The sequence below is a fragment of the Pygoscelis adeliae genome, unplaced genomic scaffold (genome assembly GCF_000699105.1).
Source record: "Pygoscelis adeliae isolate BGI_AS28 unplaced genomic scaffold, ASM69910v1 Scaffold181, whole genome shotgun sequence".
NCBI classification, from domain to species: domain Eukaryota; kingdom Metazoa; phylum Chordata; class Aves; order Sphenisciformes; family Spheniscidae; genus Pygoscelis; species Pygoscelis adeliae.
Genome location: NW_008824360.1, coordinates 1,897,600 through 1,924,424, shown reverse-complemented (window position 1 = coordinate 1,924,424; position 26,825 = coordinate 1,897,600).

Genomic DNA, 26,825 nt, shown 5'->3' with positions numbered 1-26,825 from the left:
CCACCTTGAATCACTGAATTTGTCACAGTAATTAAGTATGGTAGCTACTGTTCTGGATGCATTTCACCTGCTAAGAGATACTGCAGTCAGCACCATATGGTAGCCTTTTTTTTTCTGTTTTATTAGACTTACAGCAGCAATTTGTTTCACCTGTGAGCCAGCACCACAGCATGCATTGCTTAACAGAAACAACGTAAGACTGGTGAGCTTTTCATTTTAAGTTTTCAAGGAGCATTTAGCTCCTGGTTTCTGAGAGCCTGGTTTCTGGCACTGTCCTATTTGCACTGTAACTCTTTGATGCATAAAGGTGAGGGGCTGAAGGACAGAAGGGCTTCGTTCTTTTTCTGACCAGAGACTCCTCAGTACTTCGGTCTTAACATTTGCAAATAATATGCTAATATTTACCTGCCTTTTAGATTTATTGCCAAGCTCTCTTCAGTGTCTGTATGTCACCCTGAGATTGTGGAAAGAAAATGGTTGCAGATATGGAAAATATTATTTTATTTGATGGGTGGACTGAAACTGCAGGTTGAATTATGGGTACGTCTGTGCTGTAAAACAGGGACCAGTGCAGGGTCCCTGATCTTCTTCCAAAACACAGAACAGTGTTACAGCACCATGATGCGGTCCCCGAGGGCCTTATCCCAACAGTACCGTAATGATGCATCAGTACTACTTTGAACTAATATCTTTGATGTGGTTAGGTGTTTGGGGTTTTTTTTGGATTTTTTTTTTTTTACATTACCAGGGGTACTCCGCTTTTGAATAGCTTGCTACACTGTGCCCCATAAGCTGATATACTTAAGGCAAAACCACAGTTAGTTCAGAATCCCCTTATGTTAAAGCTTTTTTTTGTGTGTGTGACTGCCAGAGCAGCTATGAATTTTTGTATATTCTTAGGCTTCCTTAAAACTTGGGCAAGTCTGCTACAGTCGTGCAGTAACTTAATAGCCTGGAATGACATCTCCAGAGTGGAATGATGACCTAGTAGCGTAGCAAGTTAACCTGCAAAGCAAGAGACTCACGTTTAATTCCCCTTCCATTATTGACTCTATATAACTCCAGGTAAATTGTTTAGGTTGGGGAGGCAGTAGGATTCCCTACCTCGAAGGGCTATAAGAATACACATGCACACCACAGTGGGTCTCAGATATTGTGATATCAGAGGATGTATAAGAAGTAGATAGCACATTTCAGACCCTGTCACCTCCCCAGGCAAAAGTCGATTAGGGTCATGCCGAGTCCTCATTCAGATGCAAGAGCTGTGGTCCTGGTGTCTTGCATCCTTCCTCCCTGTCCCCTAATTGGTCCTGGGATCTTGCAATTTGTGATGGCCGTCTAATTCTGGATCAATATCTCGGGTTACTTTTGTTATATCAGATAGTGTTGATAACCCCGTTCTGCAAGTCTTTCACTTGGTGATAACCACTTCCTCTGCTTAATTAGGAATATCTGCTTAAAAATAAGATATGTATCTGAGTGAAATGTAGGTTACAAATGGTTGCAATTAAACCTCAAGTAGCAGATTTTCTACATCTTGTCCTATTGTGTTTCTTTTTCCTTTATTTAAAGGATAAGAATGCAACATTTTTAGAGGGTACAGGTGTTTTGTTCAGAGCTCAGGATCATCTAAAGTGAAATGAATTTGAACTGTCACACATCCAGTCTTGCTCCTGTCTTGCATCCTTGTGTTCTTTAACTGGAATAAAATGTACTTGTAATTTCACAAAGCTTTAGAAACAATGGGGAGCTCCGAGTGGCTTTTCTTTTTAAATTAACCAACTTATTTAGAAATGAGATGTGACTTTTTGCATGGGCAATTAAAAAGTTATTAAAGCAGTACCCAGTGGTGCTGCAGCTACAGCTAATGCTCTGTCAGTGTTTCCTTTAGACTTGTTTTAGACAAAGCTGGATTCGAGACTGGAATACAAATTGTCAGCTTTACACATAATCAAATTTTCTTGGAAAAAAATTGAGCTATTTGCCTGGGACAAGGGACCCTATTTGTCATCATGCTGTGATTTTTCTCAACTTTGGAAGCCAAGAAATGCAACAGTTGCCTTAATCTTTCCTCACTTCTCGCCGAATGTAGTTGCATGCCTGTCAGCAGCCTCAGAGAAGGCAATGCCTCACCGCATCCTGTGAGCAGACCGGGCAGCAGCAGGAGGGAGCATCCTCCACAACGGGGGACTTTCCAATCCTAAATGCAAACTTCTCTTTCATTATGCACCAAGTAGACTTGCTCTGCACAAGACAGATTTTAATCTGAGTGTAAATAGGAGTGGGATAGAAAGAAATATGCCTGGCAGTGGTGCTCTCGAATACGATGTGGAGAAAGGTGGGCAGAGGGAAGGTAGTGCGGTGCCCAAGAGCTTTTTGTTCTTCACAGTCTTTTAACTTCATGCATCCTTGCCGCTTGCTAGTGCTCACGTACTGTTCAAATTGGTTTACTTTGCAAATGTAAATGAGCTTGCTAATGTTCTCATTTTAGCAATGCTGTATAGAAATACTGATTAAAGATGTCACCTAGTGATTTTAATCTGTGTGGAATAAGCGGTTCTAGAAAAAGTAGATATACTTCTTTCTCAGTACACCTCCATCACAGCAAAAATGGTCCTGGTCATGTTCCTTGCCTGAAAGGTGTGTGTTTAGCTGGTTTCGGAAATAAGTTTGCATTCTTTTTCTGAAGCACCAATAAACTCCAGTCTTTCCAGCCAGCACCAGGTTTGAAGTTGAAATTTCTGGTTTGAGGGGAATCTAGAGAGATGGCTCTGCACCTGCTTGGGAGTAAAATGCAATTAAAATATTTGCTTTTTAAAATTACAGTTTGCAGTTTCTGTATTTTCTGCTCAGCTGTTGTTAGAGCCAAGATCTGCCGATAGTTGCAACAGAAAGGATGTTGTGTGTTTCTTCTGCTTGCAGGTCCCAAAGTCAATATTTGTTTAGCAAATGCTGATATTCTAATTTGTTTTGCAATGCAAAATCCTTCAGTAATCCAAAAATTGCTCCCCAGACTATAAATAAAGGACAGGATTTTTTTCTTGTGGGAGTCAAATGTCGTCTTTTTTTTTTTTTTTTTTTTTTTTTTTAGTAGTAGGGAGGAGATGTCTCCTGTGGTAGGAGACTTCTACTTCAGAAAGCAGTTGTGTGGTTGGGGACTGCCTTACTGGATTGATTTCTGAAAGTCAGAGAGAGATGCCAGTCAGTAAAGAGAACAAGGGACTCGCAGTGCAAGTGGATACTTTTCCTCTGCTCATTAGAGCAAGCAGATGCACGGTATCAGTTAGTACATACCATAGGGGACCTTATGTACTTAAATAAAGGAGGGACAAGGTCAAAACATCACCTTATTATTAACAAGAAAGATAGGTTGTGTAGTGACCTTAGAGCAGAATCATAAAATATTTTGTTATTCCTAAAATGCTTTGAGGAAAAATAAACTGAAGGATACAAATGCCCAGAGCATTGAGCCCTTAGACAAGAAAGGAAAACAAAGCAAAAGGGGGGGGGGGAATAACAAACATTTCATTTCTCACTGAAATTAGTGTCCTCCATTTAAAAAAAAAAAAAAGACGGGGGGGGGGGGGGAGGGAGAATCAGATAACATATGCCAACACTAATATCAGATATGTTCTTTCATATATGAAATTATCCCATAATTGAGACAAATTACTTGAAGCATTAAAAGCATCCCGGAAACGCTGATGTGGAAAAGACCTTGGGAGGTAACTTAGTATGTTGCCAGACTCTTAGGCGAGATCAAGTGTACCTGTCTCACCTCCAGAAGCTGACAGTCTGTCTAACCTCTTTTTAAACCTTGGTTATTGATTTCTCATCTTCCCTAGACAGCCTGTTCTGGGTCTTCACCACTTTTACAGTTAACAAGACTTTCATTTTTTCAATAATACCTAATTCTTTCTACTGCTTGTCCTCCTGTCAGTTGTATGGAGAAGAACTGATGAATGTCCTCTTCTGTTACTGCCTTTTTGGATGATGCTTAGCACCTCCCTAACTTAGTCTTGGCTTGGCTTTGCTTTGCAGGAAAAGAAGAAGAAAAAAAGAAATCTTGGTTCTTTTTTTGTTGACCATGCTTCTGAAACCACTTAGTTGTTTGGTTCCCTCTGTGCCCCCCCTCCCCCCTTGACTTTTCCCTATGTTTTAAGGAGTGACACTCAAAATGGGCTATCTATTGAGATAGCCAATGTCTTTCTAGTGCGATAGGAAAAGAAGAATAAGCTCCTTCGTCTTAGCATCTCATGCTTCTGTTATACTTCTCTGATATTTCTGGTTTTCCAATAATACTATGTTTTTTACTTGTATTCATTGTAACTTGCTGAAGTACAGATACTTGGCTTTTTATCACCTCACACTTTCACCACATGCATTTTAGAAGGAAGAATAAAATGAACAACTAGAAAGTGCTGCACTATCAGGTTTCAGCTCTCAGATGTTGTATCCTACTCTCCAACTTGTTGATGATATTCTTTCTCTGCTGATTCTGCTCACATTTCTTAGCTCAGTGTCACCTACAGTTGTTCAAATGTCCTTGCCATTTAGTCCTGTAAGAGCAACGGCATCTCTGATAGTACTGCTGATGGTGGCTATTTCAGAGATCATTTGTCAGAAAAGAGTTGGTGACTTCAGGCCTTGAGCTACTTTCTTAGACGAGCTTTACGTGAGCCTCTGTGAATGTCCAACCCTCGTGTACTAAAGATTAGAAACAATTTCTAGATTTAGGGCTAGTCATCATTGCTTTTGCGCAATTTGTTTATGTTGATTTAAATTTTAGAGTTGTTTAGAGCTGATCTCCTAAATGCTGTTAGTGATTTAGATTTTTAGAATACTCTGCAATGAAAAAGATTTTACAATATTATTTTTATAATATTCTGTTAGAACTATATCGTCTATTGTATTGATGCTAACATCATCTGTACTCTCATTTGGGACTAGTAATATTCCATAATTCTCCAGTGAAGAGGAACAAAATCAATTACTAAAAGATCCATTCCCCCCCTTGAAAAAAACTACCAGTATTGTCAGGTAGCTCAGGTAGTTTTCAGAAAGAACATGTCAGAACATACCAATCCACATAAAGATGAATATATTTGCAATATGTAGTTATAATGTAGTTTTAAAGCGCTGTGAGATTCTTGAGTCTTATAATGTTATTGTTACTAAATGCTTTCAAATGCAAAGTGACACTAATGCATTTCATTTAAACTATTATTATTTCAGAGTTAATTTTACACCCACACTGAAATAAGGAAAGCACTTTAAGAAATATTTGGGGTTGTTGCTATTTTATTTAGAAATACTTGGAGAAACAAACAAAACCCCTCCCACATTCTGAAATGTGAGTATATAAAAGGCCTCATTTTATTTGAGAGGAAGCTGTTGAGGAAAAAAATTCAAAGCATTTTTACAGGGAAATACATTTATCCCCTTACATGAATGCTTATGATGATGGCTTTCCTCAATGCACTCTGTGATAATTATTCACATACCACTTTGAAAATACGTAGTGGGTACAATATAATGCATATTGCTGTTGGTTACCACTATATTTGACAGAATTAAGGTTCTCTAAGTTTACAGCATTTTATAATTCTCCTCTGGGTTTCTTGCCTGATGGTCCAGTGCTCTGTAAGTCAGATCTTTCCCTGGGACTCCCCATCTTTCTTAGGGCCTGTTCTGTCTGATCTCCCCCCCACACTTCGCTTTTTCTGGATGCTGTTTGAAAAACCTGAACCCTTTTTGCTCTTTTTTCTTTTCTGTCATGCTTCCAGCATTCCCATTCTGCTTTTTGCTTTCCCTTTTCGCTGCTCTCATGCAGCAATGTTTCCTATCCCATGAAGCAAAACTTCTTTCCTTTTGTACTTCATTTTTCTTCTTTTTCTTGTACTGGCCTGTGCTCTGGCTGTATCCTTTCATTGCCCACCCCCTTACTGTCTCCCTCCTCAGTGCATCACTGTTGTCCCTGGGCCTCCCTGCACCCCGGGGCAGCCCTTTTTCACCCAGGTTTTTTTTCTCCTTCCAACATCTTTTTCCTAATGCTGCTCTGCTCGCCTGCTATGTCTGATTAGCTGGCTCCAGGGTGCGAGTTAAATGTCAGTCTAATTTTTTCTTTCTTCCAGTCTTAAAGGGGTGCCATGAAATGGAATGTGAACACCAAAAAATTCACTTTTGCTGGGAAAGGTTTAACCTGCAGTGTCTGAGTAGGCACTAAATCCCCACACAGTTTGTTTCCATTTCTAATGGCAGTTGCTCTCTTGTTAGAATCCATCCTGATCGACAGTTGCATAGTCTAAAAGACTGGAAATAAAAATGGTTGCTGTAAGTAAACTAATGCCACTGAGTGTAGTCTCTTTTGTTCTCACATCTTGAGTCTATTTGCTGCTTATAGTGTGCTAAGACACTTGCTAGTGGTTGCAGTTTCTCTCCTCTCAGGATATGACACTGGCCTCGATAACAGTGATAATGAGGCAATAGTTGCGGGTGCGCGTCACATCTTCCCTGTGCAGCTACTGCTTAATTTTTTATTTATTTAACATTAATGCAATATTTTTCAGTAAGGGGACAACAGATCGTAATCAGGCTTTTCTAAGAGCTTATTGGGGGTTATTTAGAAAAAAATGTAAAAAACTTGTGGCCGTGGACAACAGCCAGTAGGCGTGTCTGACCAACTGAGAGCAAGAAAATAGGGCGAGCAAGACAGCGAAACAGGCTCTGTGCTACAAATCAATCCAACGATGACAGGCAGGACCAGCCTTGCAGGGGGTCAAGGTTTTGTTCTGGACACTAGGAAGAAGGTTAGGAAAGATGAGCGACTCGGCAGCAAGAGGGATTGTGGGTTTTGTTTGCCTCTAGCTGAACGCTTGGCAGTTAAAAGGTGGAGGTAGAGGCAGGAATGGTCTGGTTGGGCAGACTGCCTTCTGCCTGGGGATGTGTTGGGCATCACGACCTGCAGAAGAGCCCCGCTGCGCCACCGCCAGCTCTTTTCTGAGCAAGGACTGGTAATTATGACCTACTGTGCCAGATTGTGTGGTAGGGGTGTGACAGATAAGTGTTAGGCATGGAGGGCTTGACCCTTGAGTTGTGTTTCTTGGCAGCCCCATTGCAGGCTGGAATCCCAGGCTAAGAGCTAATAGCACACTTAAGGGCTTTGCTGGGTGGGGGCCAGGCGCGAATAGCTTGTGCTTTTGATCAAAACTGAATTTTGGTCTGCTTTATATTTAGGGACAAAGTGCTCTTATTGCATCATTGATCCCTCTCTCTCAATTTAAAGCTCTTCTGTATTGCTCTCAAATTTTCACAGATACTTCATATTAAGATAAGGATCATTGTTTGGTTTTTAGAGAGATTTAAAGTAGCCTAAGGGAAAGCAGTGCGCTTGGCAAGGGCAGTTACTTGTACAATGAAAAAGACATTGCTACAATAAATATAGCAAACAAACCCAGTTCAGAAGGAAAGAGATGATGTTTGGGAATTAAGTCCTGCCTTACAGTGCTGTCGTTCAGGTTAGTATTTTCTGTCAAGTGACATCCCAAGAGCCACAGTCTGCACGGTCCCATTCCCCTGAAGGGAGATGCTTTGTCCAAGATGCAAGTGGAGCTACAGTGACCACAGATAACCATCCCGTAAGGATTGGCTTTGATGTACTTGACATGCAGTAGCAGATGAAAATGGAGTTGGCTGTTGATAAATATATACATGATTATAGCTGGTATTGGGCTGTGCAGGGTGTTCTTCCCTGTGGATTGTGCTAATAACATGATGGAGGGAAAGGCAGAGAATTTTGATAATTAATCTGTGTTTGATTCCCAAAGATAAAAAATTGAATAAGTTAATATTTTACGACCAGCTCCTTTTGCTTTCTTCATCAGTTGAATAGGGAGTCTCTCAGAACAGCTAACCTTTGAGTGGAAGGATCAGGAGGAAAGCTTTTTAAGAAGGAATGAGATAATTTATTTTTGCATTGCACGTTTTGCTTGCTTTTTACACCATGCTCATGGGAACACTTTGATGGAAATATAATAAAAAATAGATCAGAAATTGATGTAAAAATGAAAATTCAGCTACTCCTTACTTGAAAAGTAAACATTACTCATAAGCCAAAATGCATCTTTTAAAAAATGAAAGTTAAATTGGAGTGAAATTGTATGAAAGGTTTTAGCTACATCTATTAATGGCTTTTTTACACTCGTGTATCTGGTGAAGATCTTCAGAAATCTCACTAAACACTCTGCATGTTTCTTAACAGGATGCTTCCTGTTGTGTCATGTTCTTGGCTGGTTTCAAGACCTAAACGCACTTAGGAGATACTGAATTGGGATCTCAAGATTTGTTTACATAGGAGACCTTGAGAAAGACACTTGAGCATAGGTTGAAACATGAATGTGTTGACTCTTTAATCGTATTGTATCTGAAGCTCCGTGGGGAAACAATTTTAAAAGGTAAATATGTTTATATCAGGCCAATTTTCATTTTCCTCCTTTTCACAAAAACTCACCCTCCCTAAGATTTGTGATTATCCAACCTCAATTGGATAATCCTCTCTCCTTCCTTTCCTCCAAACGAAAAGAGAGACTTGAATGGTTGGCAGAAAACAAGCACGTTTGCCTTCAGTAAACAGCTTACGCCTAACAACAAAAGAAAACTTTTGCTTGTTTTTAAATGTCAGTGGGCAAAAGAACTGCCCTGGGAGAACACATGCCTTTTTAGTGTTTTCTTTATCACCCGAACACCTCTCAGATGAACTGTTGGCTTTGTGGGACTTGGTGTCTAACCAGTCAGAAGGTAGTGCTAAATGGCGTTAGGACTGTGGACAATAATGATCTGTTAATAGACATTATAGTGATTAACAGCTTTTAAAAACATTATTGCATTAAGGCAGGTTTTTCAGTCAGGCTGTTGAGAGATAAACTGAAAAGTCAATGGTGGAGAGGAACAGGTTGGTGCTTGGACCAGCAGAAGAGAGCTGTGAGGGTACAGCAATGCAGGAGACGAGATGTGCTTCTATTTTTGTTAATGTTCGATGATAACCTTGACTTGTGAGTCCTGCCCTCCCCTTTTTTCTTCATTAGGCATTTTACAGCTGGACTATGTCTCTTGACTTCTGATTTTTCACAGCTACCACTGCTGATCATGATGTGCAAGAAACATGCCTTCGTGCTGAGTAGCTCGATTTTGGCATCTTGCCATTTTAGGCTTTCTGTTAAGCTCCCTGCATGGGAAAAGCGAGTCACTGTTGAATTAGAGTACTTGTTGGCACACTGTTTTTTGTACCCTTAAATCCTATAGCTTATTATTTGTCTTGCTATTGTGCATAGGAACCTTCATTGTGGAACAGGACTTTGTTCTACTTGTTGTATATAAATATTGAAAGAAAAGAGAGTCTCCCCCCACTGAGAGTCTAAGAAGATGAGAGATGTTTGATGCACTTATGTGGACATGTGTAAACAAATGGTCAAAGTGAATCACTCTGCGAATGGGTAATCTCAGCATGCCCGCCGTTCCTGCGTGCCCCTTGTACAAAGTCTTTTGTAAGGCATTGCAGTGAAAGACTTAAAAAGGATAAGGAGGTGATTTTGTAGAAGTTTGTGGAAACTCCTGCTAAGGGCCCAGATCAGGTGTAGATAAAATCTGAAGGTTGCTGTTTGAAAATGTAACGTGTAAGGAGTATTTCTTGACCAAAGATAGGATCAGTTTTCAGTGTAATGATTGAGAAATGAGAGGTAAGGTGGAAAAAAGATCTAGTGAAAGGTTTTTGCTTGAAGATATGTCACATTGACAAGTCAGAGATTGAGGACTCTTGTGGGGTTTTGGGGGTCCCTCTGTTCACCACTTACCAATATGCAATGCAATTTGCAGTACTGACATTCCTCTCATTTAGACTGCTCGTTTGTCTGTTCATTTGCCTTGAGCTTTACAGATTAGCATGCAAATCATGGCACATACTGGTATTTATCTTTCTGTTGTGTATTTGGCTTATCTATGTATTTTCCAGAACACTCACTTCTTTCTGTGTTGTTAAGGTCAGTGGTTCTTAGTTGCATCTATCCATCTCATCGTAAGTCTGGGCAGGTCAACGTGAAGCTATTTGTTTAACCATTTCAGTATCTCTGTCACCCTCGGGCTGTTGATTGAGTCTGCTGAAGAGACACGCATCTATACAGCCACAGTTGATTTGTTGCAGGTCATTTTTTCCCTCCCCATTCAATTCTCTCTTGTCATCAGTCAACCGCTTCATCTTAGCACTGCTTTCTTCCTTCAGCTTGTGTGTCAACCTCCACCGTTGCCAGCCACACCAGATGGAAGCAAAGTTGTGTGCCCATTGTGCCACTGATCACATCCAGGCCCAGGATGGTGTGTGCCAGCTGGCTTCGAAGGTATAATTTCGTGTGTCCTCCAGTTGCCATTGGTTTGGAGGATAATTTGGCATGTTGATTTTGGTCAGAAAAATTATCTGTGCATCTGTGGCAAGCCATCTGCTTTGTGCGCAGTCAATGGTGTGGGGAGTGCAATGGTTGCACCTGACCCTCTTCTACCATATCACAGTTGATAACTTCTGTCTGCTTTATGTTTACATTCACATAGCTGGCTGCGAGTCAGTAAAACACTCTCTCCCAGTGTGTGTTTCAGGGAGAGCATCTAGTTGCCTTTTCAATTGCACGTACTCGCCTTTGTTTTTCCAGTATCCTTTGAGGTAATAGCTAGGAGCTTTGCCTTGCGCTCTCCTGGCTTCACACCACTCTGCTGCTGTAGTAACTTGCAATTTGGCATGGGTTTTTCTGCTACGGCTTACTATTGCTTACAGTCAGTAGATGCAAATTTCATTAGGGTGTCCTGCATGTGTGCAGCCTTGGAGCCTCCTGTGTGTATGTTCTTGTACATCCAGTAAAAAGTGCCAGTAGTCAAACATGCTCTTCCTGGTGCCTTTCCTGTGTATGTTGTTATCGATAGTGGCTGCAGACCGATGCTGTGTTTGAAAATACATTCCTACACATTTCTCTCTTTCCTCTTGGCTCAGGCTGTGCTACTTCATTGGGAGCAAAGCCAGAATGTAGCCCTAATCTTGCAGTATGCAACCATCAGCTTGAAAATGCTAAATCAATTAAACATGGCCTCACCCAGGATGCTGGTAGTGTCTGGTCTGCGCAGGTGTTAGTGTATGCCGAGTGGGAGCCTAGAAAGCGTGAATGCGGGATGTTATTGCACTTTTTCTCTCAGGAGCAAGAGGGTATCATTATGAGTGACGGGACTTCTAGTCGTGGTGCTTGCAACACTATTTGCTGACACACGGTAAATGCTGATTTTAGTTTCTCCTTACCTCACGTCACAAAATGGAGCTGGAAATAATTCAGTACTTTGTATTTGCTGCTGCACAGAAATGTACTGGTACTTCCAAATGGGAGGTTCAGACTTCTCAAACATGAAATTTGGTGCTTCTGTCTCAGCAATTTCTTGCTCATCAGTGTGTTTAAGTCATTCTGCATTTGAACGGGTGAAGTAAGGTATAATTCATGTTACTATTGTTTCCAGTTGTTAGGAAAAGCAGACTGAGCCAAAATCACCTGACTCTATTCTTGAACAACACGAGTTAGATGAAATATATTCCTAAACAATCAGACTAAATTACATGTGTACTTTGGCAGACTTCAAAAGAATGACATTGATGAATCCTTAAAACTGTGACCATTAAGTCAAGCACAGGCTTTGATACCATTAATGAAGAAATAATGTTTTGACGTTCATACCTTCATAAATTCTGACACTTCCAATTGTCCTCGAGTAACAAAACACCGTTGTCATCTGCAATAATGTGCTCTTTAAAAATTTTGCCTGAGCTATATAAAGCTGCTCGCTTTATGTTAGGAAAGGACAAGCATTTCTTGTTTGTGCTTTTATTTCCCTTTCTTTGGTGGTAGCAGGTCCTGCTGTTTAAGCCCACAGCTGTGCTTCAAGGTCTTGTGCAGTGACTGTCGTGTGCGTCAATAAGGCCTGAGCTGAGCCTCCAGACTGAAGTGATGTGTTGTGCACTGACTTAGCATATTGATGTATGACTACTTCCTTTTCTATCCTCAAGAAGGGCTTTAATGCTGCTGCTTCTTTTGTTGGTATTGCCTTTTGTTCCCGTTACATGGAGGACAATCCAGTCTGAGAAAGATAAATTTCACAATTTGTCTTGTCAAACTCCGAGATGGAGTTTTCCGTTACGCTGGCCGGGCAGAGGAGCAATAGTGCTCTTTCCGAGTGCGCGTGGGTGGCTGTGCGCAGAGACCCCTCGCTTTCTTAATGGGATCTGTGTACTTACCTCCCACACAGCAACCTGCAAATGTACCGCAGAAACTCGCGCCTCCTTGGCTCGCTCTCTTCCTACCTACCGATGGGGCTTAACAGTGCTGACTTTGGATGTAAAACCACTCAGTAACCCTTCTTGGTAAGTCATCGATTATTAATGTGAAATAGCCATTCTGTGTACTTGCACTGCTTAAGGATTCATTATGTTGCCTTTTGGTTGACCTGACAAAGCTGTTCAGTGCCTCTCCTTCCAATGCGAAGTCTTACATTCAACTTTGCTCCTGGGACCATGTACTCCAGCTCTGGCTGACCTTTCATAGGGAGGAGAGAACAGAACACAGCTGAGAAATTAATTTCTGGAGAGAGTTAGAAAAAGGTTTATAAAAATATTTCACTTACTGAGAAGGGAAAAATAGCAGCGATCATGCTAAAGGTAATAGGAATCTGGTTCATGTTCCTCGCTGCCCTTTACTGCGGAATTTCAATGTGTGGTGGAGAAATCCTCTAGCTATTCAGATGTTATTGTTGACCCATTTTCCCAACAGCTAAAGGCTGAGACTGAATACTTATTACTACCATTATAATTGTTAAATTTTGCCTTGTTGCATCGGGAATTCTGTGACTATTGTGAGTCTGGCCCAGAGCACTTTGCTAATCAAACACAAATTAAAACTAACCCAACTGACTGCTGTAAAAATATTGGTACACTTCCCTAGTAGATTTACAGTCTCATGTACTAGGAGAGCTTCGTGACCCTCTCTTAAAATACATGGCCGTATCTCCATTTTACAGAGGATGAAAATGAGATGCAGCAAGGCCTTTAACTTGCAGCCACACAGCAAACGAAAATTGGCTGCTCCTAGTTTGAGACTGGGACCTCTACCTTTGGTAGCGAGGTAGGCGTTAGCCAGATTTACTTCCAGTTTTCTATATGTAAAAAGTGATTTGTAGTCTTGGTATTGCATTTCCTGCTTCAATAAATAGCTGTTTTCTGAATGCTGTGTATTTTAGGTTTGGTGCCAAAAAAGGCCATTACAGGTTCTACTGCAATACATTGCAGTGAAGAAATACATTAAACCCATTTTTTTCTTTACCTTTAAGAACATCAGCCAAAATCATGCTGTTCTGAGGAAGGCATAAAGGAAGATACCCCGCATTTTACTGAAAATGCACATCGCGTGCTGTCGATTGCCATTTTCCTTGCACTGTACTCAGCGTGGCATCCTATAGCACAATGTAAACAAAATTATAATCTTATCAAGCAGGCTGCTCCTACAGTGATGACAGCTACTTAGATTGCCAGAAGCAGGGCCAGAAAAACAGAGACCATTTTAAAGCAGCTGACAAATTTTTTTAGCAGTGTGGGTTGCAAGAAAATTATAATAAAGATTTCATTACACGCTATTCAGAAGGGTCAACACAGTAAGTCTCCAGCAGACCTCAAGGCCTGCAACTTAAATGGGGTCAGTGTCCTGAACATAGCAATGCCTTGTGTGTTAAGATGGGGTTGGGAAGACTGGATGGGAGCACTGTGGGCCTAATTCTTCTTGGATGTTAAGCGTGTTGGGGGTATTGTACCATCCGGTTGATGGGATGGACTCGCTCCCTGTTTATTCCAAAGCCAACTAGACTGCTTTGGGCTGACTAAAGCATCGAGAAGAATGTACTTTACTGTTTTGCTAAGTTAGGTATGTCCTTAACTCACCTACATATTGAACTGGTTCTCCAAATATTGCTTTAGTGTGCGTTTGTAGCATTATGATTAGGGTTTCTGTTTTTGCTCACTCTCCTTACCAGCTCTCTGCACAGTGTTTATTTGAAGTTTTGCTCATTTTAGAGGTGTCTTTGGAATAATGAGCTATTGTCCTAGGACTTGAGATCTTGAGCATATCCCAAAACTTATAATGCCCCAATAAGAATTTGCTGCCCTATTCCATATCCATTGTGTTTTCAGTTGACCGGTACATCTTAAAAAACCTGGAGACATGGAGTGAAATAATGCTCTACAGATGGCAACATAATTTTTAGCATGAGCTCAGGAGAACTACTCCATCACATACTCGCTTTTAAATATATTACATAAAAGGTCACAGTCCCAGTGCATTTTGTTTCCTTAACAGAAAGGAAGTATATTTGAAGTTGGCTATATAACTGTCTCTCTAGCTTGTAAAATATTATAGCTCCTATATATTTTCAGTTATTCATGAAATGTATTGCATATATAATTAAAACATTAATAGAAATAACAGCAGGAAGAGTTAATCAGCAATTCAAATACAAATATTTGTGAAAATCTGTCTTTTCCAACATGTTCCTTTCCCCTCTGACTGATTTTTTTTTTTGTTTGTTTGTTTGTTCTGTTTTGGTAAAAATATCATAAGCAACATTGCTTATCCATTTTTACCACTACAGTATCTCTGTAGGATAGTAAATTCATTTAGCCATTGAATTAATTTACCATAGATTGTGCAAGCTCGTTATTGTCATGCACTTTTGGAGACATCACATGCATATTCAGTACAGTAAAGGCTCCTGTCTGGCTTTGTACGTCCATTCACACTTCAGGGTAGGGAGTTTACCCAGAGATTTGGAGGCGAACCTGACCCCCTCCACTGCAGCTTGGCACTTCACGAAGAGCACCGGGCATCTTTGTAATGTTAATGTCCTGCAAGCTAAGGAGTAGGGCTTGAAGTGCTTATTTTGTTTCCTGTTTTTTCTTTCTGAAAAGTGCCTTTGACTGCTCTTTGAGGTATGAAACTGAGCCACAGCTGCCAGAATTAGGCAGTGCAGGAGGGTTGGATTGGGCTTGGGGAGGTAGCCAGGAGATCCTGCCTGCCGTTTACCATGATTTTGGTGGGACTTGTGTACTCACCTTTCACAGTCAACTTCGAAATTCTCAGTATGTGGATTCGTCTTTGTAAGAGTTAAAAACCTTGCAGTGTGTGTCTACTTTCTGAGCTCATAATATATCTTTTTAAAGAAGTGCTGTCAAATGAGTTAGACTTTTCTAATTCTGGGTTATTAAATTTCCTGAGGATAGAATATAAATTGTACTTTGCCTTTTATTACCGTGATCTATTTTATGTCTGTAGCACATGCTGTATTCCTAAGCAAAACATTAGGACAGTGTGCAGCATTGGTATGTTGTTTTGAATAAGGATCACAGGATCCAGCCAGCAAGTATGTCTGGTGCATTGGTGTCCAATGTGTTGGTTGGAAATCGGTTCTATTTCCAACAGATGGATTAAAAAAGAAAAAAAAAAACCACAAAAAACCCCCACAAAAAAACCCCAAAACCAAAAAAGAGAAAAATGGCTGATAGGAGGAGCACTGTTCACTTCCTTAATTAAAAGGTCCCCTTTGAGGTGTTTTTTCAGCTTTTCTAGTTCACTTCTCAGTTTTCTGTTGGTGGGTGAATCCATGGCCCTGAAGAAAAGGCATCACTTTCTAGAGAGAGTTTCTCTCTGGCCTTACTGCAGTTCCTCTGCATTTCTTGACTGACATAGCGGTTCACTAAGTTGTACCTTTGGAATACTCAGCCATGAGGAGGATCTTTGTTTTAAGAATAAAAAGAGAGGATTTAAAAAACCCAGCTCCTGTGGGATGCTGAACTGTAGTGCTGGCAATCCTTCTTTTGGATTATCTCTTCTCATGTTTGTCTTTCTGAAGAAGCACTGGATACGGATGGACTCTTCGCTCCCTTGCATTTCACTCCCAAACCACCCAGGTCGTATTAAAAGACTTTGCAATGAATCCCATGCCTTTATTGTTTAAAAAGCCACTATTTACTTCCAGCACAGGAAACTGAGCATCTCCCGGCAGGGTAGCCAGCCTGCCTCTGTGGAACCAGCAATGAGACACTGATTTAGTACCTCCGTAAGGAAAGTAGTTCTACTTTCTATTATTCTGTATGTCGATTGACGTTAATCCCATAATTGAAGCATCCGGTTTTAGGATTAAGCTGATATTTATCAAAAAAAGCCTGCTAAAACAGTGCAATTTGTCGTAAATGGTGATTTAGACCAACACTGCCTGCTCCTCCAACACACATCAAACTTTTCCGTATTTCTTGCTTCTTCACATCTCTGTAAACTCACCGAACTGGGCTGCTTCACATGTTGGTTGGCAGCTGCTCCAGTCAGCTCTGTGGCATGGAACTGTATTAGGTTGAGCAGGCATAGACTCAAAGCGTGAAAGAAGATAGCCTCTGAAATTTATAATCAAATAAATGCCACCAACCAGAAATTCAATTTGTAATAGCAACAAAATCCATTTTAGGAACAGAGACGACAGAAGCTTTTACTATCAGAAAATGTGATTATTGTATAAAGTCAAAAGTCCCTGAGCAGTAGCTTGGTCTGAAGACGATGGTCCAAGTGCCAGGAAGAGCAGTGCCTTTACCATTGCGTTCGTATGTGAATTCAATTTGTTAATAAGACCAACTGGCACCAGAAATTTCACAGGTGCCAGCAATCCAATGTGGAGGCATCCACTTCTCTTAATTCCAGCAAAAGCAAAATAAGGTTGACATCGTATCATCAGAAGCTGCCTGGATTTATATCCTTGAACCCCTGTTTCATGTGGCAACAGGGAACGTCAAACTGCTTATCTCTGACAGAGCATTTTCTTCCATTACTTACAAATACCTTTAATTTGATATGTTACACTTCAGTACTTTTCAAATGTGTCGTCTTTATATTTTCATATAAGTGATTTTTCCCTTTGTTTTCATTTCATTTTCATTTGTTTTCTGTTTCTTCACAGTATTTCTTTCTGGCTTCAAAAGGGAGCTAACTAGGTATAGTGAATTACATCACAAAATGGAAAAGAAGCGTTAGCTGAGTGATGCATTGCTTTTCTTCTGGATATAGGCCATTATCTTGTAGTACTGCAAGAATTTGAATGCTTTAAAAACGTTAAGTGAATGAAGCTATATAAAATTCCTTTTTAAAAAAAAAAAGTCACAAACATGCTTTGCGTAAGAGTTTAATATTTTTATGTTTCTATTAGAGATGGTTAATGTCTTCTGGAGATTTGTTGCTCTAGAACCCCTGAAACAATATGCAGGGTTTGTGCTGTGAAGGGAGTGCCATCCATTAAAAGCTGCCTCAAGTGCTTTTTTTGGGGAGGGGTATTTTTTTTTGTTGTCTGTATTGTTTTATCTACTTTTTGCAGGCAAAGCCTAGGACTGCTGTAGTTTAAAGGAAGGGAAAGTAAATAAACCTTTGCTTTTTGATTTATTATGTTCATTTCACAGCTGTTTTGGTACAATATGTTTTGCTGTTTCTTAGGTAGTCAGCTGGAAAAACAAATTTGGAAATTAGGCAAATATGATTATAAAATGACACAAAACTGAGAAACCTAAAGTCTGAGGAGCAGGTGAACTGCCTGAAACTACTTACTCTAAACTATTTTTGGCTAATTGCTTAGTCTGACTCACTAAGAAAATGCCATGTCTTGTAATTGAGTTTTAACTGAGGATGTCTGTCTCTTTTTTTTTTTTTTTAATTGGGATTTACAGAAATCCCAATCGATGCTTCTACTTCCAGCACTGAATAAGCAAGAAAATATGAAATGTGAAATAGAATATCCATGCTCTCCTAGACGAAAACTTTTATTGGAAATAAAAAAATATTTCTCTTCTGTTTTTGTTTATGTCATTGTCTTGCTTTTTTTCCATGTCAGAAACAAATTTGGCTTAGAGGTGCAGCAATATGCAGTTTCAAGACCTTCAGGGATGAATAAAGGTTGCGCAGGTGTGGAGCAAACGCAAGCTGATGGGAGATGGGTCGCTGGAAGGGGTGTACATTAGCTCAGCTATCCTCGGAGCGCAAAATCTGCTGTTTATGTGTGAAAGCTCTCCAGCCTTGACCCCATCACTAAGAAGGATGTTTCCTGTTGTATCGGAGTATTTTGAAGATAAGTGTGCTCCAGGCCCTGGCAGTATGTGTCTGTAGTCCCTGTGTAGACAGTGTGAAGTTTCATAGACTCCTATTGCCTGTTACTCTGGAGCAGCATTACAGGTCTTAAGTCTCAATTTCCTTGGCAGGGACTGCAGAAAACATCAGTGCCTGCAACCTGCCCTGCGTGATATGCCTCCTTTTGCATAGTTCTGATGATAGCAATGTCCTTAGCTATCCATTGAATACAGCCAACCTGTAGAGATAGTTAGGCGTTATTAATTGGGCAGAGGACTGTTGACCTGAAGCTAGAACCCTGATTTACATGGATGAGATACACAGAATCTGTTGTTTCTGCATAGAGGAATGTGGCACTACTAAGCAGTTATGAAGATGCTATGAAAAACTGGGCATGGACCAACGGCCTTGGTAGGAGTCTACAGAACAGCAATGGTGCCAGAGCAGTGAAATCCCAGGTAATGTTGTGATTAGGGGATTTGCAAAGCTGGGGCAGCTTCACTGGGCAAGTGCTAGAAGTGCTTCCCTTCTGAGGTGGGAGCTGACTATGATCAGCACGTCACGTTACCAGGCTGCATTTTTTCCTTTGCAATAGTTATTGTATCACAGCCAGTACTGTATTTCATTAAGACTTACTGTGTAATACAATTCTTGAGAAGTTGTGAAATTTAAGTCACCTAGTAATTCTGATACATAGTTGATAGACTTATCATTTGGGATACATTTCATACTTGAGAAATGAAATGCCAGTATTTCAAAACGCTAAATAAAAGCATTGAAATTTATTAAACTCCGATATATAATTGTTGTTGCTTAATGGTATGGGGTTTTTGTTTTAAATTAGCTGTCCTCAGAACACAAATGTGCATGAAGAGGTATTGAATGTTTCTGGAGTCTGAAAGATTCCCTGCTGCCAACCTGTTGTCTCTGCACTGAGATACTGGATGTCTGAGGGGATGTGGAGTACAAGCTGCTTATTCTATTTGATGGCGTCTCTCAAAGATATAAAACCTGTTTTCATTCCAGAATCCAATAAAAACAAAATCATTTTAGCTAAAATTGAATTGTTAGCACGTCCCTTGCTGAATCATGTGAAATGGGTGCGACTGGTAGAGGCACTGCCTGATTTCTAGTCGAATTCTTCATCTTGCGTCATGTTGACTGATGCGCTGCTGTCTCCCAGCCCTAAGCCCTAGCCACCAGCCTACAGTTTGTGATAGAAAACATCTGCTTCATTCTCTTGTACAGATACACATCTACGAAAATGTTAAAACATTTTGGCTGTCATGCAACAGGAACTTGAACAGAAATCCATTTAATTGAACATGCTCTCATCAGCTGCTGTATGCGATTTATAGGGTTCTCTGTGATCAGCTGTGCCAGAGTCATGGGGAATCATCTAACGCAGGATGCAGATGCCTAACCTGGCTGCACAGAGAGTAAACCCAGGTCTGAGATGACACTTTTGTCTGATGCAAATGTGTTTCACCTCATCCCCTTTGCCAAAATCGCTGTTGTCTAGTCAAATGGAACTTTTCTTAAAAAAAAAAAAAAAATAAAAATTGACAGGATCTATTTTCATTCAAACATCTAGCACTTTTATCTGTGTTCTAAACAACTTTTAAAAAAAAAAATTCCCTTTTTTCTCATTCTGTTTTCTCTTTTTTTTTTTCCTTTATATTTTTCAATTCCTGCCTCTGAAAAAGCTTGGTAGGAAAAGGAGAGATGGTAGAGAGACTGTAGGAAAAGAGCTCAGTAAAAATTGAACGTGGGGAAAAAACCGTAATCGGCTGTTTGTTTTTTCCAATTTGGTTGGAGAAGTACAGAAGGAAAAATCCATGAACTTTTAAGATTAGAGATTAAGAAAGCATATTTTTAAATGAAAATACTTTGGACGGTATTTTTATTTGCTTTACTGTTGTGCATAACTATCGCTCAGCATGGGTAAATATTACCTAATCTGTCCCTAAGGGGCCAAGGACTGTTGAATTGAACCTGAATTTGTTTCATGGGGGAGCAGAGCTTGAGAGCTAAGTCTCTGGGCCAGTCCTGCATTTCTGCTCTTACAGATTTTAGGAGCATCCTAATAGGATTAGGTACTACAAAGCTGTCTTGCATTCAAAATTAATATCAGAGGGGAGTGAGTTGTGGAACAGAATTTCCTGTAAAGAGTGTTGATAGCAGAAGCACAAACTCACTGTGAGATTCAACTACCACGTTACCACTTGCTGCTGAGCTTCCTATTCCATTGCTTTGGATTACTGCTATTCCAAAACCTCCTCCTTTTCACACAGCTCCTTGGCTTCACCCGGAAGATCCCCTTGAGATGGACACTCTTGACCTCATGCAGATACCTTTATGTCAGGGTGTTTTTACATGTGGCTGTGTCATGGGTTATTATGACTGGGGGAGGAAGAACTGGAGTGGTTGTGTAAATATCACATGCTTAGTTTCTGAAAATAGCCTTAGCTGACACTTTTGCAAAAGTTGAGTAAGTAGGTAGCCAAAGTCTTGGTAAGCTTTGTCTCTTGAGTGGTGGGAAGTCAGGCCAGTATGTTTCTTAAAATGAGCAATGTCTTTACTCTGCCGCTCTCCCCCTCCCATTCTTTGTTTTTATTCATTTTGCAAAATTGTATGGCACTGGAACCAGAAATGTAAAATTACCAATTCAACATATGTTGGGTTAAAAATAGAACAAAAATCAAATTTCTGCTAAGGGATACAAAGCTGAACTTCAGCAAATTCTGTTAATTCCCATTTACAAGGTCCAGCCCACCATCCCATCTCCAGCAGTGACGATAGATAGGGGAGTATAAGCAGGGCAGGCATGTGTGATGTGCTTCTCCTCTGACACTTCCCAGGCTCCAGCTGTTTTCAGCTCAGGGACTTTGTGCCAGAAATGATTTCTGTGTAGATAGTAAGCATGAGTAGATTTTTTTCTTCTGTGGACTTAATCTTCTCTACCCTTAAGCCAGTTTATGCTTGTGACATCCACAGCTTCTCTTGTTAGGTAAAAAAATCACTTTTGTTTGTTTGTTTTGGACATAGTTCCAGTTTGCTTTAAGGGGTCCTTGTGTCAGTATTGGAAAAGTCCATGAACAAGCAGTACCCATCCATACTGTCCATGCTATACAAGATCCTGGAGAAGTCTGGTATACCTCCCTACGTTTCCTTTTCTCCTAATGATTCTTAACATTAGATGTACTGTCTCTTTTTCCTTTGACTGTTGGTAGCACTGGGCTAACTTTTCCATGGGGCTGTCCATTGTAAATCCAGGATTTCACTCCTGTGTAGTCATGGTTGACTCAGAGTCCATCATTTCATATGGGACGTTAGGATTGTTTTTCCCACATGCGTATTTGACATTAATCTCTGTTGAATTTCATCTGCCATCTCATATGTCATATCATTTCATAAGGTCCTTTTGCAGTTCCTCACAGTCAGCCTTTGTCCTCATTACCCTGAATAAATTGATATCATCAAACTTCCTCCCCCTGCTTTCCAAGAGTATGCGGGAGAGTGTAGATCCCTAATTTGACGAGTACAGGTGACAGGCTTTCAGTCCTGCAGGTCTGTGCGTCTCCCTTGGTTAATTGGTACTCAGTATTACGTTGATAAATTCAGTATGTTGTGAGATGAATATGTGTGTGTCGTGTCCTGTTTGCTCCAGTGTTCTTGTTTACAAGAAACCAGAACAAGCTATGGGAAAATGACGGCTAACAATTTTTGGCTCGCAGGGTGTTTGTGAGTGTTCTGTTTGCAAGGGTTTGATGTTGCAGAAATCCAGGTTAATCGGGACAGTTGTATTACTCTTCTTTCTCTTGAAGAGGAACTTGGTAGCTGATGAGAATCCTCTGAAGTACAAAATCTGTTCTCGCAAGTGCTTTTGACAGTCTGCTCTAATGAGCTTGAGTATTTCTGTTGATAGAGTAGCACGCGTGAGAACAGAGCGAACAGGTCGTAGGTGTGTGTTTAGAAGTAGTAAAGTGGCTTGACTGAGTTGAAGGAACCTCCTTGAAAAGCTTGCTGGTAAATAGGCAAGCAGTGATCGAGGACGTGCAGCTGCCATTTGCTTCAGGTAGCCCTACATCGATGGGCGTACTTGATGCAGGAAGGAGGGGTGGCCTCTCCTCCCTGTGCATTCAGGGACTGTCACCCTTTCTCCAGGTACCATCATACCATGTCAATCATAACCTTCACTTCTTTGAGCTGATCAGCAGCATCTCTGCACCGCACGGGGAGGGTGGGCACAACCAGTGTCAGTGTTGCACACGATCTGCTCTCTGCACTGCAACGAAGAGCAGAGATCTGACTTTGGAGATCTGTGGTATTTGGGACTTTTCTAGCTTAGAGATCTCTTTCCTGTCCCAACCCCACATCTGTTCCACTAGAGACAGAAAATTCTCTGTGACAGATTCCTGGTTTAGTCCAAACCTGAAATTGTTTGTGTTGATGTTTGTCTTGTATGTGTGCAAATCTGAGTCCCTGAGTTGACGAGTAGGAGAGAAAAGGGAGAGAAGAGGCTGAGAACATGGATCACATAATAATTTTCCTGAACTGTCCGCAATTTGATTTCTGTGGATAACATGAAAGGCACCAATAAAACCTAGAGAAGAAATGGAAGATTCAGAGGTACCTGCTCTGACGATTGCGATGTAGATAACTTGGAAGAAATCTGCCGTTGGTGTATCGTGCTGCTTTTCAAAACGGGCACAGTTTGAAGTTGTAGCACAAAGGCAAAGACCAAAGAGGATTTGATCAGGTACATGATGAATATACAGACAGGAGTGGGAACACGGTCCTGTGAAGCTCCTTTGCATTTCTCTCTTCTGCAACAGTAGCTTTTGTTTCAGCTAGCATAAAGCATTAGTGGTTTTTGGCAGTATTTCAGGCAAATCTTCAGATAGGTATGAACTGTTCTTGAACCAAATCTCCAAAGGATTTGGCATAAGTGTGCTTTCCTGCAATATGAAATGCGGATTTTTGTTCAGTATTTATATTTGAATAGACATTAATGAATGCCCAAAGAAAATCACGATCTCTACTTTTTCTCGTTATTTGATTTCCCTTTGTCTGCTTAATGCTTATGCAGATTGTACATATTGTACTGGCAAATCTTACCTGATGTCTGTCTCACTGTTGGGGTCGGGGGGTGGTGAGGGGGAAGTCTCGACTCTGATGTAACCGTGACAAAACATTTACTGATCAAGTGTATCAGTTTCAGTACTTAATGTCTGACGATGATGCCAAACTGGAGAAAAATCCATCTCTCTTTTATTTTTACTCATAACCTTTTCTGTGAGTCTGCTGCCAATACCACAATGTGTGAAGTTGCTCTATAAGCATCGTTAAGAGGAGATCGGTATCAATAAATAGTTATTCTATTTGGTATCAGCTTTCCCACTTAATGTAAGAGACCGACCAGTTCCTGTGTGTGCTCATCAGGAACTGACCACGATTGCTTACAGGCTGGTTTCAAGTGCATGGCCAGCTAAGACTTCTGAATGTTGATGTGTCATACTCTTGCTTGAATACCGAAAGATCTGAAAACTGTATTCAGGGACTCCATAGGAGGGAAGAAGACTAATGAGAAAAGCATCAGTAATTGTGATCTTTTTGTGGGAAGTCCACTGGTTTCTGTTTATTGTATAATAACTACAGTGAGGCTAACCGTGATCATTTGTGGGCTAAATGCAGTGTCTTGTGTAAACGGATCCAGTGCTTGACCAGAGATCAATGTTAAATTTAACCTGAAATCTAGAATCATGTCAGCGAAGTAGCTGACATCACAGGATAGCTAAATGCTTGTGACCTTTTTCGGCTTTGCTGAGTTAGTAGATTTATTGCCCTAGTATATTCTTTAAGGGTGGTTTTTATACACCATTTGTCAAATTGTAAGTCCTTGTAACAGATTAGCCCTTCAGTAGGTATGCCCCAAGTTTCCTCTAGACTTCCCACATCTCACTGAGTAATGATTCTCTATTAATGAAAAATTGAGTTTGTTTCATTTGCTGTCACGTTTGAAGCACAGGTATATTTTTTTCTTCCCTAGGACTGGTTACATTTTAATGCATATATTCAAAATTCAAGTCCAATCTGAAATTACGTGTATTAGCTATGATATGGTCAGTGGAAAGCATCAAAACATGATGCGTTGAACATATTTTACAGTCCTAGGGTAACAGCATCCTCGAGTTTATTTTATGCAATACATATATACAATATTTGATTTTGGTGAGAGGGTCTGTAGCAGCAGATGTACTCTCTGTGAATATATTTTGGCAGTGGTAACATATACATTGCTTTAATTTTGGATACAGAAATCACATTGATGTTTTTTTAAGCTGTGATGAGGAAAACACAGCTGAAAGGATCAGGGTAACTGTCAATAATTACTTTTTAGAGTTTAATGGAGAAGAAAAAATATATTATTATAAACCAGGCGTGGCATGGTAGGTTTCAAGGCATTTCACTGAGTCTAGCAGATGTGGCAGGTTCTCAAGTTGTTTATCAACGGGCAAGTAAATCTTTTATTAATCTCTTTATGCAGTTAGACGGTCAGATATGTAAAAATATTTTTTTTTACAATTAACTATATCTGAGATATGTGTCTCAGAACAAGTATCCTCGTAGGCTGGTATTTAGGCCTGAAGTGAGAAACAGAATAACATGCAAAAAGCGGGTAATTAGAAGCTGCCTGTTTGCTTCCGAATTTCTAATCAGATTCATAACTCCTGCTTCAAATGGATGGAAATGCTTTTTTTGTGCAAAAGTAAAAAATAAATATCATATCAAAACCATTCCAATATTTCCCTGAGCACATCAGGATTAGAAGGCAGAGCTTTGTAGCTAAAATGAGTCCCTCATTGGCTTCTTGAACAGAAAGGAGATATGAAATGATCTCAAAGTAAAAGTTGTAAAGAAAATTTCATACATCACACCTTATTAACAAGCAGACTTTAACAGTCATGTTTGAGGATAGCTTAAGACATCTGTAAACTCTAGGGCACGCTGTGAACCCTTGGAAACCTTGTAACAAGATTATTTTATAGCAAACCACATTTTGTGGCACTAACAGAGATTTGATGGAGAATTTTAAAACTTTCCAAAACCAAGAAAAATGTCAGCTCGAGAATAATTCAGCTTGTTAAGCTCTGAAGACAAGGTCTCAACAGATATTGGTCCTCTGACCCGTTCACGAGAAATCGACTGCCCAGTAAACAGCAATTGGCTTGGGCCTTTCTCCCCCGTTTCCCCAGCTCATCCTTTATCTGGTTTCTGAACGGCAGAACCTCTTGCCATTGGAAATCCAATTACAGTTGAACAAAGATTCATCTCAGTGCCTCATGGAAAGCTTTGAAAAATGTTTTGCTTAAAGACAGTTCTGCCCACATCTGTCTAGATAGACAGCCAAGATTTTCTGAAGGTATTAATGTCTTTCCTGAAACGGGATATTAGCTGATCTTGACAATAGTGTTAATCTAGACCAGTCCCCTTTGCAGCTACAGAGGCCGTGTAGGTCACAGTCTTACTACCTGTTTCCTCATGAGGTTGGCTTAGAAAGTTAACTTCATTAAAATGAAATGTTTTTTTCCCTTTAGTTTTTTGGTCTAGCTTTCTCATTGTGTCATTTGAGCCCTGAGGATTTATGTATTCAGGATTTTCTCTGCCTTCCCTGCACCCCGCTTTCAAAACCCAGCAGGTAGAAAATCACTTTGACTAAAGCTGAGATTCTCACATTAAAAGCTGAGATTCTCCAGCTTTTCAAAGTATGTGATTATACGAAGTATCAAATACTGTGAGAATTGGATTAAAAAAACCACGAGGGCTGATATGGAGACAAATGATAATGAGCAGTGGGAAAAGACTGCGTACAAATACAGTAACGGATAGCAAATGTCAAGAGTTCAACATTCAATTTTATTTCTCTGTTTTTATGAGCTGGATTTTTATTATATATGTCATGGGCAGTGTGTGTGTGTGGTTAAGGGAATAGCTGAAAATGTGTACAGAGGAAAGAGATTAAGGGTCAGGATAGTCAGAGAAATGTGGGATGAAGAGGACTGGGATGAAGCCAGGGGAGTGAGCACCAATAACACATAGGGCAGCAGACTGTCAGGCTCCTTGGGATGCTACTGCATTTCTCCAAATTCGTGTTTGCCAGCTCCCTCAGTAATTGCAGAAAGTTAGAGTCGCTTCGGCACTGGGAATGTTGCTTCAGCATAAGATAGAGGTGGATCCAAAACTATCTTCCTTGCATGGGGGCAGTTTCTCAGCACATTCCTTCAAAACCAGAAGGAAACCGAAGCTTTGTGTCCAGGCAGCTCCTCCTTCCCTCCCTGGGGAGCTGGCTGTGAATTTTAGGGGTGAGATGTGATTGTGAAGACTGGGGCTCAAGCACGCTAAAGCTTTTCAGCATATCGCAGCAAAGATAAATGTTTTTCCACTTGAGAAGAGCATCAGAAAAGCAAAGATGTTCCCCAGCGTCCCTCTAAGCTGTAGACTTCACCAGTGAAAAGAATGATGTTTATTCCAAAATTTCAAGTGGGCCATTTTCTAACGTAGGGTTCAGAAGCTGAGCTGCCTTTGCAGCTTGCGCGTTTCAGG